We start from the raw sequence: 17410 nt of genomic DNA, 5'->3' as shown, positions 1-17410 counted from the left end.
ATAAAGTAGTGGAGAATCACAGGAAGTCGAATAAATCTCATAGGAGTTAGGATGAAGAACTTTTATCCACTTCAAATCAGGTGATCTCAGTTTTCCTGTTTGGAATATGACAGCTTCTTTGTCATTCTAATCAAACAGGATGAATCGCGATGTAAGAAGCTGATTTGATACATAAAGTAGTGGAGAATCACCAGGAAGTCGAATAAATCTCATTGGAGTTAGGATGAAGAAGCTATCCCACTTTCAAATCAGGTGATCCCAGTTTTCCTGTTTGGGAATATGACAGCTTCTTTGTCATTCTAATCAAACCAGGATGAATCGCGATGTAAGAAGCTTGATTTTGATACATAAAGTAGTGGAGAATCACCAGGAAGCTGAATAAATCTCATAGGAGTTAGGATGAAGAAGCTATCCCACTTTCAAATCAGGTGATCCCAGTTTTCCTGTTTGGGAATATGACAGCTTCTTTGTCATTCTAATCAAACCAGGATGAATCGCGATGTAAGAAGCTTGATTTTGATACATAAAGTAGTGGAGAATCACCAGGAAGTCGAATAAATCTCATAGGAGTTAGGATGAAGAAGCTATCCCACTTTCAAATCAGGTGATCCCAGTTTTCCTGTTTGGGAATATGACAGCTTCTTTGTCATTCTAATCAAACCAGGATGAATCGCGATGTAAGAAGCTTGATTTTGATACATAAAGTAGTGGAGAATCACCAGGAAGTCGAATAAATCTCATAGGAGTTAGGATGAAGAAGCTATCCCACTTTCAAATCAGGTGATCCCAGTTTTCCTGTTTGGGAATATGACAGCTTCTTTGTCATTCTAATCAAACCAGGATGAATCGCGATGTAAGAAGCTTGATTTTGATACATAAAGTAGTGGAGAATCACCAGGAAGCTGAATAAATCTCATAGGAGTTAGGATGAAGAAGCTATCCCACTTTCAAATCAGGTGATCCCAGTTTTCCTGTTTGGGAATATGACAGCTTCTTTGTCATTCTAATCAAACCAGGATGAATCGCGATGTAAGAAGCTTGATTTTGATACATAAAGTAGTGGAGAATCACCAGGAAGTGAATAAATCTCATAGGAGTTAGGATGAAGAAGCTATCCCACTTTCAAATCAGGTGATCCCAGTTTTCCTGTTTGGGAATATGACAGCTTCTTTGTCATTCTAATCAAACCAGGATGAATCGCGATGTAAGAAGCTTGATTTTGATACATAAAGTAGTGGAGAATCACCAGGAAGTCGAATAAATCTCATAGGAGTTAGGATGAAGAAGCTATCCCACTTTCAAATCAGGTGATCCCAGTTTTCCTGTTTGGGAATATGACAGCTTCTTTGTCATTCTAATCAAACCAGGATGAATCGCGATGTAAGAAGCTTGATTTTGATACATAAAGTAGTGGAGAATCACCAGGAAGTCGAATAAATCTCATAGGAGTTAGGATGAAGAAGCTATCCCACTTTCAAATCAGGTGATCCCAGTTTTCCTGTTTGGGAATATGACAGCTTCTTTGTCATTCTAATCAAACCAGGATGAATCGCGATGTAAGAAGCTTGATTTTGATACATAAAGTAGTGGAGAATCACCAGGAAGTCGAATAAATCTCATAGGAGTTAGGATGAAGAAGCTATCCCACTTTCAAATCAGGTGATCCCAGTTTTCCTGTTTGGGAATATGACAGCTTCTTTGTCATTCTAATCAAACCAGGATGAATCGCGATGTAAGAAGCTTGATTTTGATACATAAAGTAGTGGAGAATCACCAGGAAGTCGAATAAATCTCATAGGAGTTAGGATGAAGAAGCTATCCCACTTTCAAATCAGGTGATCCCAGTTTTCCTGTTTGGGAATATGACAGCTTCTTTGTCATTCTAATCAAACCAGGATGAATCGCGATGTAAGAAGCTTGATTTTGATACATAAAGTAGTGGAGAATCACCAGGAAGCGAATAAATCTCATAGGAGTTAGGATGAAGAAGCTATCCCACTTTCAAATCAGGTGATCCCAGTTTTCCTGTTTGGGAATATGACAGCTTCTTTGTCATTCTAATCAAACCAGGATGAATCGCGATGTAAGAAGCTTGATTTTGATACATAAAGTAGTGGAGAATCACCAGGAAGTCGAATAAATCTCATAGGAGTTAGGATGAAGAAGCTATCCCACTTTCAAATCAGGTGATCCCAGTTTTCCTGTTTGGGAATATGACAGCTTCTTTGTCATTCTAATCAAACCAGGATGAATCGCGATGTAAGAAGCTTGATTTTGATACATAAAGTAGTGGAGAATCACCAGGAAGTCGAATAAATCTCATAGGAGTTAGGATGAAGAAGCTATCCCACTTTCAAATCAGGTGATCCCAGTTTTCCTGTTTGGGAATATGACAGCTTCTTTGTCATTCTAATCAAACCAGGATGAATCGCGATGTAAGAAGCTTGATTTTGATACATAAAGTAGTGGAGAATCACCAGGAAGTCGAATAAATCTCATAGGAGTTAGGATGAAGAAGCTATCCCACTTTCAAATCAGGTGATCCCAGTTTTCCTGTTTGGGAATATGACAGCTTCTTTGTCATTCTAATCAAACCAGGATGAATCGCGATGTAAGAAGCTTGATTTTGATACATAAAGTAGTGGAGAATCACCAGGAAGTCGAATAAATCTCATAGGAGTTAGGATGAAGAAGCTATCCCACTTTCAAATCAGGTGATCCCAGTTTTCCTGTTTGGGAATATGACAGCTTCTTTGTCATTCTAATCAAACCAGGATGAATCGCGATGTAAGAAGCTTGATTTTGATACATAAAGTAGTGGAGAATCACCAGGAAGTCGAATAAATCTCATAGGAGTTAGGATGAAGAAGCTATCCCACTTTCAAATCAGGTGATCCCAGTTTTCCTGTTTGGGAATATGACAGCTTCTTTGTCATTCTAATCAAACCAGGATGAATCGCGATGTAAGAAGCTTGATTTTGATACATAAAGTAGTGGAGAATCACCAGGAAGTCGAATAAATCTCATAGGAGTTAGGATGAAGAAGCTATCCCACTTTCAAATCAGGTGATCCCAGTTTTCCTGTTTGGGAATATGACAGCTTCTTTGTCATTCTAATCAAACCAGGATGAATCGCGATGTAAGAAGCTTGATTTTGATACATAAAGTAGTGGAGAATCACCAGGAAGTCGAATAAATCTCATAGGAGTTAGGATGAAGAAGCTATCCCACTTTCAAATCAGGTGATCCCAGTTTTCCTGTTTGGGAATATGACAGCTTCTTTGTCATTCTAATCAAACCAGGATGAATCGCGATGTAAGAAGCTTGATTTTGATACATAAAGTAGTGGAGAATCACCAGGAAGTCGAATAAATCTCATAGGAGTTAGGATGAAGAAGCTATCCCACTTTCAAATCAGGTGATCCCAGTTTTCCTGTTTGGGAATATGACAGCTTCTTTGTCATTCTAATCAAACCAGGATGAATCGCGATGTAAGAAGCTTGATTTTGATACATAAAGTAGTGGAGAATCACCAGGAAGTCGAATAAATCTCATAGGAGTTAGGATGAAGAAGCTATCCCACTTTCAAATCAGGTGATCCCAGTTTTCCTGTTTGGGAATATGACAGCTTCTTTGTCATTCTAATCAAACCAGGATGAATCGCGATGTAAGAAGCTTGATTTTGATACATAAAGTAGTGGAGAATCACCAGGAAGTCGAATAAATCTCATAGGAGTTAGGATGAAGAAGCTATCCCACTTTCAAATCAGGTGATCCCAGTTTTCCTGTTTGGGAATATGACAGCTTCTTTGTCATTCTAATCAAACCAGGATGAATCGCGATGTAAGAAGCTTGATTTTGATACATAAAGTAGTGGAGAATCACCAGGAAGTCGAATAAATCTCATAGGAGTTAGGATGAAGAAGCTATCCCACTTTCAAATCAGGTGATCCCAGTTTTCCTGTTTGGGAATATGACAGCTTCTTTGTCATTCTAATCAAACCAGGATGAATCGCGATGTAAGAAGCTTGATTTTGATACATAAAGTAGTGGAGAATCACCAGGAAGTCGAATAAATCTCATAGGAGTTAGGATGAAGAAGCTATCCCACTTTCAAATCAGGTGATCCCAGTTTTCCTGTTTGGGAATATGACAGCTTCTTTGTCATTCTAATCAAACCAGGATGAATCGCGATGTAAGAAGCTTGATTTTGATACATAAAGTAGTGGAGAATCACCAGGAAGTCGAATAAATCTCATAGGAGTTAGGATGAAGAAGCTATCCCACTTTCAAATCAGGTGATCCCAGTTTTCCTGTTTGGGAATATGACAGCTTCTTTGTCATTCTAATCAAACCAGGATGAATCGCGATGTAAGAAGCTTGATTTTGATACATAAAGTAGTGGAGAATCACCAGGAAGTCGAATAAATCTCATAGGAGTTAGGATGAAGAAGCTATCCCACTTTCAAATCAGGTGATCCCAGTTTTCCTGTTTGGGAATATGACAGCTTCTTTGTCATTCTAATCAAACCAGGATGAATCGCGATGTAAGAAGCTTGATTTTGATACATAAAGTAGTGGAGAATCACCAGGAAGTCGAATAAATCTCATAGGAGTTAGGATGAAGAAGCTATCCCACTTTCAAATCAGGTGATCCCAGTTTTCCTGTTTGGGAATATGACAGCTTCTTTGTCATTCTAATCAAACCAGGATGAATCGCGATGTAAGAAGCTTGATTTTGATACATAAAGTAGTGGAGAATCACCAGGAAGTCGAATAAATCTCATAGGAGTTAGGATGAAGAAGCTATCCCACTTTCAAATCAGGTGATCCCAGTTTTCCTGTTTGGGAATATGACAGCTTCTTTGTCATTCTAATCAAACCAGGATGAATCGCGATGTAAGAAGCTTGATTTTGATACATAAAGTAGTGGAGAATCACCAGGAAGTCGAATAAATCTCATAGGAGTTAGGATGAAGAAGCTATCCCACTTTCAAATCAGGTGATCCCAGTTTTCCTGTTTGGGAATATGACAGCTTCTTTGTCATTCTAATCAAACCAGGATGAATCGCGATGTAAGAAGCTTGATTTTGATACATAAAGTAGTGGAGAATCACCAGGAAGTCGAATAAATCTCATAGGAGTTAGGATGAAGAAGCTATCCCACTTTCAAATCAGGTGATCCCAGTTTTCCTGTTTGGGAATATGACAGCTTCTTTGTCATTCTAATCAAACCAGGATGAATCGCGATGTAAGAAGCTTGATTTTGATACATAAAGTAGTGGAGAATCACCAGGAAGTCGAATAAATCTCATAGGAGTTAGGATGAAGAAGCTATCCCACTTTCAAATCAGGTGATCCCAGTTTTCCTGTTTGGGAATATGACAGCTTCTTTGTCATTCTAATCAAACCAGGATGAATCGCGATGTAAGAAGCTTGATTTTGATACATAAAGTAGTGGAGAATCACCAGGAAGTCGAATAAATCTCATAGGAGTTAGGATGAAGAAGCTATCCCACTTTCAAATCAGGTGATCCCAGTTTTCCTGTTTGGGAATATGACAGCTTCTTTGTCATTCTAATCAAACCAGGATGAATCGCGATGTAAGAAGCTTGATTTTGATACATAAAGTAGTGGAGAATCACCAGGAAGTCGAATAAATCTCATAGGAGTTAGGATGAAGAAGCTATCCCACTTTCAAATCAGGTGATCCCAGTTTTCCTGTTTGGGAATATGACAGCTTCTTTGTCATTCTAATCAAACCAGGATGAATCGCGATGTAAGAAGCTTGATTTTGATACATAAAGTAGTGGAGAATCACCAGGAAGTCGAATAAATCTCATAGGAGTTAGGATGAAGAAGCTATCCCACTTTCAAATCAGGTGATCCCAGTTTTCCTGTTTGGGAATATGACAGCTTCTTTGTCATTCTAATCAAACCAGGATGAATCGCGATGTAAGAAGCTTGATTTTGATACATAAAGTAGTGGAGAATCACCAGGAAGTCGAATAAATCTCATAGGAGTTAGGATGAAGAAGCTATCCCACTTTCAAATCAGGTGATCCCAGTTTTCCTGTTTGGGAATATGACAGCTTCTTTGTCATTCTAATCAAACCAGGATGAATCGCGATGTAAGAAGCTTGATTTTGATACATAAAGTAGTGGAGAATCACCAGGAAGTCGAATAAATCTCATAGGAGTTAGGATGAAGAAGCTATCCCACTTTCAAATCAGGTGATCCCAGTTTTCCTGTTTGGGAATATGACAGCTTCTTTGTCATTCTAATCAAACCAGGATGAATCGCGATGTAAGAAGCTTGATTTTGATACATAAAGTAGTGGAGAATCACCAGGAAGTCGAATAAATCTCATAGGAGTTAGGATGAAGAAGCTATCCCACTTTCAAATCAGGTGATCCCAGTTTTCCTGTTTGGGAATATGACAGCTTCTTTGTCATTCTAATCAAACCAGGATGAATCGCGATGTAAGAAGCTTGATTTTGATACATAAAGTAGTGGAGAATCACCAGGAAGTCGAATAAATCTCATAGGAGTTAGGATGAAGAAGCTATCCCACTTTCAAATCAGGTGATCCCAGTTTTCCTGTTTGGGAATATGACAGCTTCTTTGTCATTCTAATCAAACCAGGATGAATCGCGATGTAAGAAGCTTGATTTTGATACATAAAGTAGTGGAGAATCACCAGGAAGTCGAATAAATCTCATAGGAGTTAGGATGAAGAAGCTATCCCACTTTCAAATCAGGTGATCCCAGTTTTCCTGTTTGGGAATATGACAGCTTCTTTGTCATTCTAATCAAACCAGGATGAATCGCGATGTAAGAAGCTTGATTTTGATACATAAAGTAGTGGAGAATCACCAGGAAGTCGAATAAATCTCATAGGAGTTAGGATGAAGAAGCTATCCCACTTTCAAATCAGGTGATCCCAGTTTTCCTGTTTGGGAATATGACAGCTTCTTTGTCATTCTAATCAAACCAGGATGAATCGCGATGTAAGAAGCTTGATTTTGATACATAAAGTAGTGGAGAATCACCAGGAAGTCGAATAAATCTCATAGGAGTTAGGATGAAGAAGCTATCCCACTTTCAAATCAGGTGATCCCAGTTTTCCTGTTTGGGAATATGACAGCTTCTTTGTCATTCTAATCAAACCAGGATGAATCGCGATGTAAGAAGCTTGATTTTGATACATAAAGTAGTGGAGAATCACCAGGAAGTCGAATAAATCTCATAGGAGTTAGGATGAAGAAGCTATCCCACTTTCAAATCAGGTGATCCCAGTTTTCCTGTTTGGGAATATGACAGCTTCTTTGTCATTCTAATCAAACCAGGATGAATCGCGATGTAAGAAGCTTGATTTTGATACATAAAGTAGTGGAGAATCACCAGGAAGTCGAATAAATCTCATAGGAGTTAGGATGAAGAAGCTATCCCACTTTCAAATCAGGTGATCCCAGTTTTCCTGTTTGGGAATATGACAGCTTCTTTGTCATTCTAATCAAACCAGGATGAATCGCGATGTAAGAAGCTTGATTTTGATACATAAAGTAGTGGAGAATCACCAGGAAGTCGAATAAATCTCATAGGAGTTAGGATGAAGAAGCTATCCCACTTTCAAATCAGGTGATCCCAGTTTTCCTGTTTGGGAATATGACAGCTTCTTTGTCATTCTAATCAAACCAGGATGAATCGCGATGTAAGAAGCTTGATTTTGATACATAAAGTAGTGGAGAATCACCAGGAAGTCGAATAAATCTCATAGGAGTTAGGATGAAGAAGCTATCCCACTTTCAAATCAGGTGATCCCAGTTTTCCTGTTTGGGAATATGACAGCTTCTTTGTCATTCTAATCAAACCAGGATGAATCGCGATGTAAGAAGCTTGATTTTGATACATAAAGTAGTGGAGAATCACCAGGAAGTCGAATAAATCTCATAGGAGTTAGGATGAAGAAGCTATCCCACTTTCAAATCAGGTGATCCCAGTTTTCCTGTTTGGGAATATGACAGCTTCTTTGTCATTCTAATCAAACCAGGATGAATCGCGATGTAAGAAGCTTGATTTTGATACATAAAGTAGTGGAGAATCACCAGGAAGTCGAATAAATCTCATAGGAGTTAGGATGAAGAAGCTATCCCACTTTCAAATCAGGTGATCCCAGTTTTCCTGTTTGGGAATATGACAGCTTCTTTGTCATTCTAATCAAACCAGGATGAATCGCGATGTAAGAAGCTTGATTTTGATACATAAAGTAGTGGAGAATCACCAGGAAGTCGAATAAATCTCATAGGAGTTAGGATGAAGAAGCTATCCCACTTTCAAATCAGGTGATCCCAGTTTTCCTGTTTGGGAATATGACAGCTTCTTTGTCATTCTAATCAAACCAGGATGAATCGCGATGTAAGAAGCTTGATTTTGATACATAAAGTAGTGGAGAATCACCAGGAAGTCGAATAAATCTCATAGGAGTTAGGATGAAGAAGCTATCCCACTTTCAAATCAGGTGATCCCAGTTTTCCTGTTTGGGAATATGACAGCTTCTTTGTCATTCTAATCAAACCAGGATGAATCGCGATGTAAGAAGCTTGATTTTGATACATAAAGTAGTGGAGAATCACCAGGAAGTCGAATAAATCTCATAGGAGTTAGGATGAAGAAGCTATCCCACTTTCAAATCAGGTGATCCCAGTTTTCCTGTTTGGGAATATGACAGCTTCTTTGTCATTCTAATCAAACCAGGATGAATCGCGATGTAAGAAGCTTGATTTTGATACATAAAGTAGTGGAGAATCACCAGGAAGTCGAATAAATCTCATAGGAGTTAGGATGAAGAAGCTATCCCACTTTCAAATCAGGTGATCCCAGTTTTCCTGTTTGGGAATATGACAGCTTCTTTGTCATTCTAATCAAACCAGGATGAATCGCGATGTAAGAAGCTTGATTTTGATACATAAAGTAGTGGAGAATCACCAGGAAGTCGAATAAATCTCATAGGAGTTAGGATGAAGAAGCTATCCCACTTTCAAATCAGGTGATCCCAGTTTTCCTGTTTGGGAATATGACAGCTTCTTTGTCATTCTAATCAAACCAGGATGAATCGCGATGTAAGAAGCTTGATTTTGATACATAAAGTAGTGGAGAATCACCAGGAAGTCGAATAAATCTCATAGGAGTTAGGATGAAGAAGCTATCCCACTTTCAAATCAGGTGATCCCAGTTTTCCTGTTTGGGAATATGACAGCTTCTTTGTCATTCTAATCAAACCAGGATGAATCGCGATGTAAGAAGCTTGATTTTGATACATAAAGTAGTGGAGAATCACCAGGAAGTCGAATAAATCTCATAGGAGTTAGGATGAAGAAGCTATCCCACTTTCAAATCAGGTGATCCCAGTTTTCCTGTTTGGGAATATGACAGCTTCTTTGTCATTCTAATCAAACCAGGATGAATCGCGATGTAAGAAGCTTGATTTTGATACATAAAGTAGTGGAGAATCACCAGGAAGTCGAATAAATCTCATAGGAGTTAGGATGAAGAAGCTATCCCACTTTCAAATCAGGTGATCCCAGTTTTCCTGTTTGGGAATATGACAGCTTCTTTGTCATTCTAATCAAACCAGGATGAATCGCGATGTAAGAAGCTTGATTTTGATACATAAAGTAGTGGAGAATCACCAGGAAGTCGAATAAATCTCATAGGAGTTAGGATGAAGAAGCTATCCCACTTTCAAATCAGGTGATCCCAGTTTTCCTGTTTGGGAATATGACAGCTTCTTTGTCATTCTAATCAAACCAGGATGAATCGCGATGTAAGAAGCTTGATTTTGATACATAAAGTAGTGGAGAATCACCAGGAAGTCGAATAAATCTCATAGGAGTTAGGATGAAGAAGCTATCCCACTTTCAAATCAGGTGATCCCAGTTTTCCTGTTTGGGAATATGACAGCTTCTTTGTCATTCTAATCAAACCAGGATGAATCGCGATGTAAGAAGCTTGATTTTGATACATAAAGTAGTGGAGAATCACCAGGAAGTCGAATAAATCTCATAGGAGTTAGGATGAAGAAGCTATCCCACTTTCAAATCAGGTGATCCCAGTTTTCCTGTTTGGGAATATGACAGCTTCTTTGTCATTCTAATCAAACCAGGATGAATCGCGATGTAAGAAGCTTGATTTTGATACATAAAGTAGTGGAGAATCACCAGGAAGTCGAATAAATCTCATAGGAGTTAGGATGAAGAAGCTATCCCACTTTCAAATCAGGTGATCCCAGTTTTCCTGTTTGGGAATATGACAGCTTCTTTGTCATTCTAATCAAACCAGGATGAATCGCGATGTAAGAAGCTTGATTTTGATACATAAAGTAGTGGAGAATCACCAGGAAGTCGAATAAATCTCATAGGAGTTAGGATGAAGAAGCTATCCCACTTTCAAATCAGGTGATCCCAGTTTTCCTGTTTGGGAATATGACAGCTTCTTTGTCATTCTAATCAAACCAGGATGAATCGCGATGTAAGAAGCTTGATTTTGATACATAAAGTAGTGGAGAATCACCAGGAAGTCGAATAAATCTCATAGGAGTTAGGATGAAGAAGCTATCCCACTTTCAAATCAGGTGATCCCAGTTTTCCTGTTTGGGAATATGACAGCTTCTTTGTCATTCTAATCAAACCAGGATGAATCGCGATGTAAGAAGCTTGATTTTGATACATAAAGTAGTGGAGAATCACCAGGAAGTCGAATAAATCTCATAGGAGTTAGGATGAAGAAGCTATCCCACTTTCAAATCAGGTGATCCCAGTTTTCCTGTTTGGGAATATGACAGCTTCTTTGTCATTCTAATCAAACCAGGATGAATCGCGATGTAAGAAGCTTGATTTTGATACATAAAGTAGTGGAGAATCACCAGGAAGTCGAATAAATCTCATAGGAGTTAGGATGAAGAAGCTATCCCACTTTCAAATCAGGTGATCCCAGTTTTCCTGTTTGGGAATATGACAGCTTCTTTGTCATTCTAATCAAACCAGGATGAATCGCGATGTAAGAAGCTTGATTTTGATACATAAAGTAGTGGAGAATCACCAGGAAGTCGAATAAATCTCATAGGAGTTAGGATGAAGAAGCTATCCCACTTTCAAATCAGGTGATCCCAGTTTTCCTGTTTGGGAATATGACAGCTTCTTTGTCATTCTAATCAAACCAGGATGAATCGCGATGTAAGAAGCTTGATTTTGATACATAAAGTAGTGGAGAATCACCAGGAAGTCGAATAAATCTCATAGGAGTTAGGATGAAGAAGCTATCCCACTTTCAAATCAGGTGATCCCAGTTTTCCTGTTTGGGAATATGACAGCTTCTTTGTCATTCTAATCAAACCAGGATGAATCGCGATGTAAGAAGCTTGATTTTGATACATAAAGTAGTGGAGAATCACCAGGAAGTCGAATAAATCTCATAGGAGTTAGGATGAAGAAGCTATCCCACTTTCAAATCAGGTGATCCCAGTTTTCCTGTTTGGGAATATGACAGCTTCTTTGTCATTCTAATCAAACCAGGATGAATCGCGATGTAAGAAGCTTGATTTTGATACATAAAGTAGTGGAGAATCACCAGGAAGTCGAATAAATCTCATAGGAGTTAGGATGAAGAAGCTATCCCACTTTCAAATCAGGTGATCCCAGTTTTCCTGTTTGGGAATATGACAGCTTCTTTGTCATTCTAATCAAACCAGGATGAATCGCGATGTAAGAAGCTTGATTTTGATACATAAAGTAGTGGAGAATCACCAGGAAGTCGAATAAATCTCATAGGAGTTAGGATGAAGAAGCTATCCCACTTTCAAATCAGGTGATCCCAGTTTTCCTGTTTGGGAATATGACAGCTTCTTTGTCATTCTAATCAAACCAGGATGAATCGCGATGTAAGAAGCTTGATTTTGATACATAAAGTAGTGGAGAATCACCAGGAAGTCGAATAAATCTCATAGGAGTTAGGATGAAGAAGCTATCCCACTTTCAAATCAGGTGATCCCAGTTTTCCTGTTTGGGAATATGACAGCTTCTTTGTCATTCTAATCAAACCAGGATGAATCGCGATGTAAGAAGCTTGATTTTGATACATAAAGTAGTGGAGAATCACCAGGAAGTCGAATAAATCTCATAGGAGTTAGGATGAAGAAGCTATCCCACTTTCAAATCAGGTGATCCCAGTTTTCCTGTTTGGGAATATGACAGCTTCTTTGTCATTCTAATCAAACCAGGATGAATCGCGATGTAAGAAGCTTGATTTTGATACATAAAGTAGTGGAGAATCACCAGGAAGTCGAATAAATCTCATAGGAGTTAGGATGAAGAAGCTATCCCACTTTCAAATCAGGTGATCCCAGTTTTCCTGTTTGGGAATATGACAGCTTCTTTGTCATTCTAATCAAACCAGGATGAATCGCGATGTAAGAAGCTTGATTTTGATACATAAAGTAGTGGAGAATCACCAGGAAGTCGAATAAATCTCATAGGAGTTAGGATGAAGAAGCTATCCCACTTTCAAATCAGGTGATCCCAGTTTTCCTGTTTGGGAATATGACAGCTTCTTTGTCATTCTAATCAAACCAGGATGAATCGCGATGTAAGAAGCTTGATTTTGATACATAAAGTAGTGGAGAATCACCAGGAAGTCGAATAAATCTCATAGGAGTTAGGATGAAGAAGCTATCCCACTTTCAAATCAGGTGATCCCAGTTTTCCTGTTTGGGAATATGACAGCTTCTTTGTCATTCTAATCAAACCAGGATGAATCGCGATGTAAGAAGCTTGATTTTGATACATAAAGTAGTGGAGAATCACCAGGAAGTCGAATAAATCTCATAGGAGTTAGGATGAAGAAGCTATCCCACTTTCAAATCAGGTGATCCCAGTTTTCCTGTTTGGGAATATGACAGCTTCTTTGTCATTCTAATCAAACCAGGATGAATCGCGATGTAAGAAGCTTGATTTTGATACATAAAGTAGTGGAGAATCACCAGGAAGTCGAATAAATCTCATAGGAGTTAGGATGAAGAAGCTATCCCACTTTCAAATCAGGTGATCCCAGTTTTCCTGTTTGGGAATATGACAGCTTCTTTGTCATTCTAATCAAACCAGGATGAATCGCGATGTAAGAAGCTTGATTTTGATACATAAAGTAGTGGAGAATCACCAGGAAGTCGAATAAATCTCATAGGAGTTAGGATGAAGAAGCTATCCCACTTTCAAATCAGGTGATCCCAGTTTTCCTGTTTGGGAATATGACAGCTTCTTTGTCATTCTAATCAAACCAGGATGAATCGCGATGTAAGAAGCTTGATTTTGATACATAAAGTAGTGGAGAATCACCAGGAAGTCGAATAAATCTCATAGGAGTTAGGATGAAGAAGCTATCCCACTTTCAAATCAGGTGATCCCAGTTTTCCTGTTTGGGAATATGACAGCTTCTTTGTCATTCTAATCAAACCAGGATGAATCGCGATGTAAGAAGCTTGATTTTGATACATAAAGTAGTGGAGAATCACCAGGAAGTCGAATAAATCTCATAGGAGTTAGGATGAAGAAGCTATCCCACTTTCAAATCAGGTGATCCCAGTTTTCCTGTTTGGGAATATGACAGCTTCTTTGTCATTCTAATCAAACCAGGATGAATCGCGATGTAAGAAGCTTGATTTTGATACATAAAGTAGTGGAGAATCACCAGGAAGTCGAATAAATCTCATAGGAGTTAGGATGAAGAAGCTATCCCACTTTCAAATCAGGTGATCCCAGTTTTCCTGTTTGGGAATATGACAGCTTCTTTGTCATTCTAATCAAACCAGGATGAATCGCGATGTAAGAAGCTTGATTTTGATACATAAAGTAGTGGAGAATCACCAGGAAGTCGAATAAATCTCATAGGAGTTAGGATGAAGAAGCTATCCCACTTTCAAATCAGGTGATCCCAGTTTTCCTGTTTGGGAATATGACAGCTTCTTTGTCATTCTAATCAAACCAGGATGAATCGCGATGTAAGAAGCTTGATTTTGATACATAAAGTAGTGGAGAATCACCAGGAAGTCGAATAAATCTCATAGGAGTTAGGATGAAGAAGCTATCCCACTTTCAAATCAGGTGATCCCAGTTTTCCTGTTTGGGAATATGACAGCTTCTTTGTCATTCTAATCAAACCAGGATGAATCGCGATGTAAGAAGCTTGATTTTGATACATAAAGTAGTGGAGAATCACCAGGAAGTCGAATAAATCTCATAGGAGTTAGGATGAAGAAGCTATCCCACTTTCAAATCAGGTGATCCCAGTTTTCCTGTTTGGGAATATGACAGCTTCTTTGTCATTCTAATCAAACCAGGATGAATCGCGATGTAAGAAGCTTGATTTTGATACATAAAGTAGTGGAGAATCACCAGGAAGTCGAATAAATCTCATAGGAGTTAGGATGAAGAAGCTATCCCACTTTCAAATCAGGTGATCCCAGTTTTCCTGTTTGGGAATATGACAGCTTCTTTGTCATTCTAATCAAACCAGGATGAATCGCGATGTAAGAAGCTTGATTTTGATACATAAAGTAGTGGAGAATCACCAGGAAGCTGAATAAATCTCATAGGAGTTAGGATGAAGAAGCTATCCCACTTTCAAATCAGGTGATCCCAGTTTTCCTGTTTGGGAATATGACAGCTTCTTTGTCATTCTAATCAAACCAGGATGAATCGCGATGTAAGAAGCTTGATTTTGATACATAAAGTAGTGGAGAATCACCAGGAAGCTGAATAAATCTCATAGGAGTTAGGATGAAGAAGCTATCCCACTTTCAAATCAGGTGATCCCAGTTTTCCTGTTTGGGAATATGACAGCTTCTTTGTCATTCTAATCAAACCAGGATGAATCGCGATGTAAGAAGCTTGATTTTGATACATAAAGTAGTGGAGAATCACCAGGAAGCTGAATAAATCTCATAGGAGTTAGGATGAAGAAGCTATCCCACTTTCAAATCAGGTGATCCCAGTTTTCCTGTTTGGGAATATGACAGCTTCTTTGTCATTCTAATCAAACCAGGATGAATCGCGATGTAAGAAGCTTGATTTTGATACATAAAGTAGTGGAGAATCACCAGGAAGTCGAATAAATCTCATAGGAGTTAGGATGAAGAAGCTATCCCACTTTCAAATCAGGTGATCCCAGTTTTCCTGTTTGGGAATATGACAGCTTCTTTGTCATTCTAATCAAACCAGGATGAATCGCGATGTAAGAAGCTTGATTTTGATACATAAAGTAGTGGAGAATCACCAGGAAGCTGAATAAATCTCATAGGAGTTAGGATGAAGAAGCTATCCCACTTTCAAATCAGGTGATCCCAGTTTTCCTGTTTGGGAATATGACAGCTTCTTTGTCATTCTAATCAAACCAGGATGAATCGCGATGTAAGAAGCTTGATTTTGATACATAAAGTAGTGGAGAATCACCAGGAAGCTGAATAAATCTCATAGGAGTTAGGATGAAGAAGCTATCCCACTTTCAAATCAGGTGATCCCAGTTTTCCTGTTTGGGAATATGACAGCTTCTTTGTCATTCTAATCAAACCAGGATGAATCGCGATGTAAGAAGCTTGATTTTGATACATAAAGTAGTGGAGAATCACCAGGAAGCTGAATAAATCTCATAGGAGTTAGGATGAAGAAGCTATCCCACTTTCAAATCAGGTGATCCCAGTTTTCCTGTTTGGGAATATGACAGCTTCTTTGTCATTCTAATCAAACCAGGATGAATCGCGATGTAAGAAGCTTGATTTTGATACATAAAGTAGTGGAGAATCACCAGGAAGCTGAATAAATCTCATAGGAGTTAGGATGAAGAAGCTATCCCACTTTCAAATCAGGTGATCCCAGTTTTCCTGTTTGGGAATATGACAGCTTCTTTGTCATTCTAATCAAACCAGGATGAATCGCGATGTAAGAAGCTTGATTTTGATACATAAAGTAGTGGAGAATCACCAGGAAGCTGAATAAATCTCATAGGAGTTAGGATGAAGAAGCTATCCCACTTTCAAATCAGGTGATCCCAGTTTTCCTGTTTGGGAATATGACAGCTTCTTTGTCATTCTAATCAAACCAGGATGAATCGCGATGTAAGAAGCTTGATTTTGATACATAAAGTAGTGGAGAATCACCAGGAAGCTGAATAAATCTCATAGGAGTTAGGATGAAGAAGCTATCCCACTTTCAAATCAGGTGATCCCAGTTTTCCTGTTTGGGAATATGACAGCTTCTTTGTCATTCTAATCAAACCAGGATGAATCGCGATGTAAGAAGCTTGATTTTGATACATAAAGTAGTGGAGAATCACCAGGAAGCTGAATAAATCTCATAGGAGTTAGGATGAAGAAGCTATCCCACTTTCAAATCAGGTGATCCCAGTTTTCCTGTTTGGGAATATGACAGCTTCTTTGTCATTCTAATCAAACCAGGATGAATCGCGATGTAAGAAGCTTGATTTTGATACATAAAGTAGTGGAGAATCACCAGGAAGCTGAATAAATCTCATAGGAGTTAGGATGAAGAAGCTATCCCACTTTCAAATCAGGTGATCCCAGTTTTCCTGTTTGGGAATATGACAGCTTCTTTGTCATTCTAATCAAACCAGGATGAATCGCGATGTAAGAAGCTTGATTTTGATACATAAAGTAGTGGAGAATCACCAGGAAGCTGAATAAATCTCATAGGAGTTAGGATGAAGAAGCTATCCCACTTTCAAATCAGGTGATCCCAGTTTTCCTGTTTGGGAATATGACAGCTTCTTTGTCATTCTAATCAAACCAGGATGAATCGCGATGTAAGAAGCTTGATTTTGATACATAAAGTAGTGGAGAATCACCAGGAAGCTGAATAAATCTCATAGGAGTTAGGATGAAGAAGCTATCCCACTTTCAAATCAGGTGATCCCAGTTTTCCTGTTTGGGAATATGACAGCTTCTTTGTCATTCTAATCAAACCAGGATGAATCGCGATGTAAGAAGCTTGATTTTGATACATAAAGTAGTGGAGAATCACCAGGAAGCTGAATAAATCTCATAGGAGTTAGGATGAAGAAGCTATCCCACTTTCAAATCAGGTGATCCCAGTTTTCCTGTTTGGGAATATGACAGCTTCTTTGTCATTCTAATCAAACCAGGATGAATCGCGATGTAAGAAGCTTGATTTTGATACATAAAGTAGTGGGGAATCACCAGGAAGTCGAATAAATCTCATAGGAGTTAGGATGAAGAAGCTATCCCACTTTCAAATCAGGTGATCCCAGTTTTCCTGTTTGGGAATATGACAGCTTCTTTGTCATTCTAATCAAACCAGGATGAATCGCGATGTAAGAAGCTTGATT

This window comes from Brassica rapa, unplaced genomic scaffold (assembly GCF_000309985.2).
Source record: "Brassica rapa cultivar Chiifu-401-42 unplaced genomic scaffold, CAAS_Brap_v3.01 Scaffold0482, whole genome shotgun sequence".
Taxonomy (NCBI): domain Eukaryota; kingdom Viridiplantae; phylum Streptophyta; class Magnoliopsida; order Brassicales; family Brassicaceae; genus Brassica; species Brassica rapa.
The sequence above is the reverse complement of the archived record's forward strand: the minus strand, read 5'-3'. Positions refer to the sequence as shown.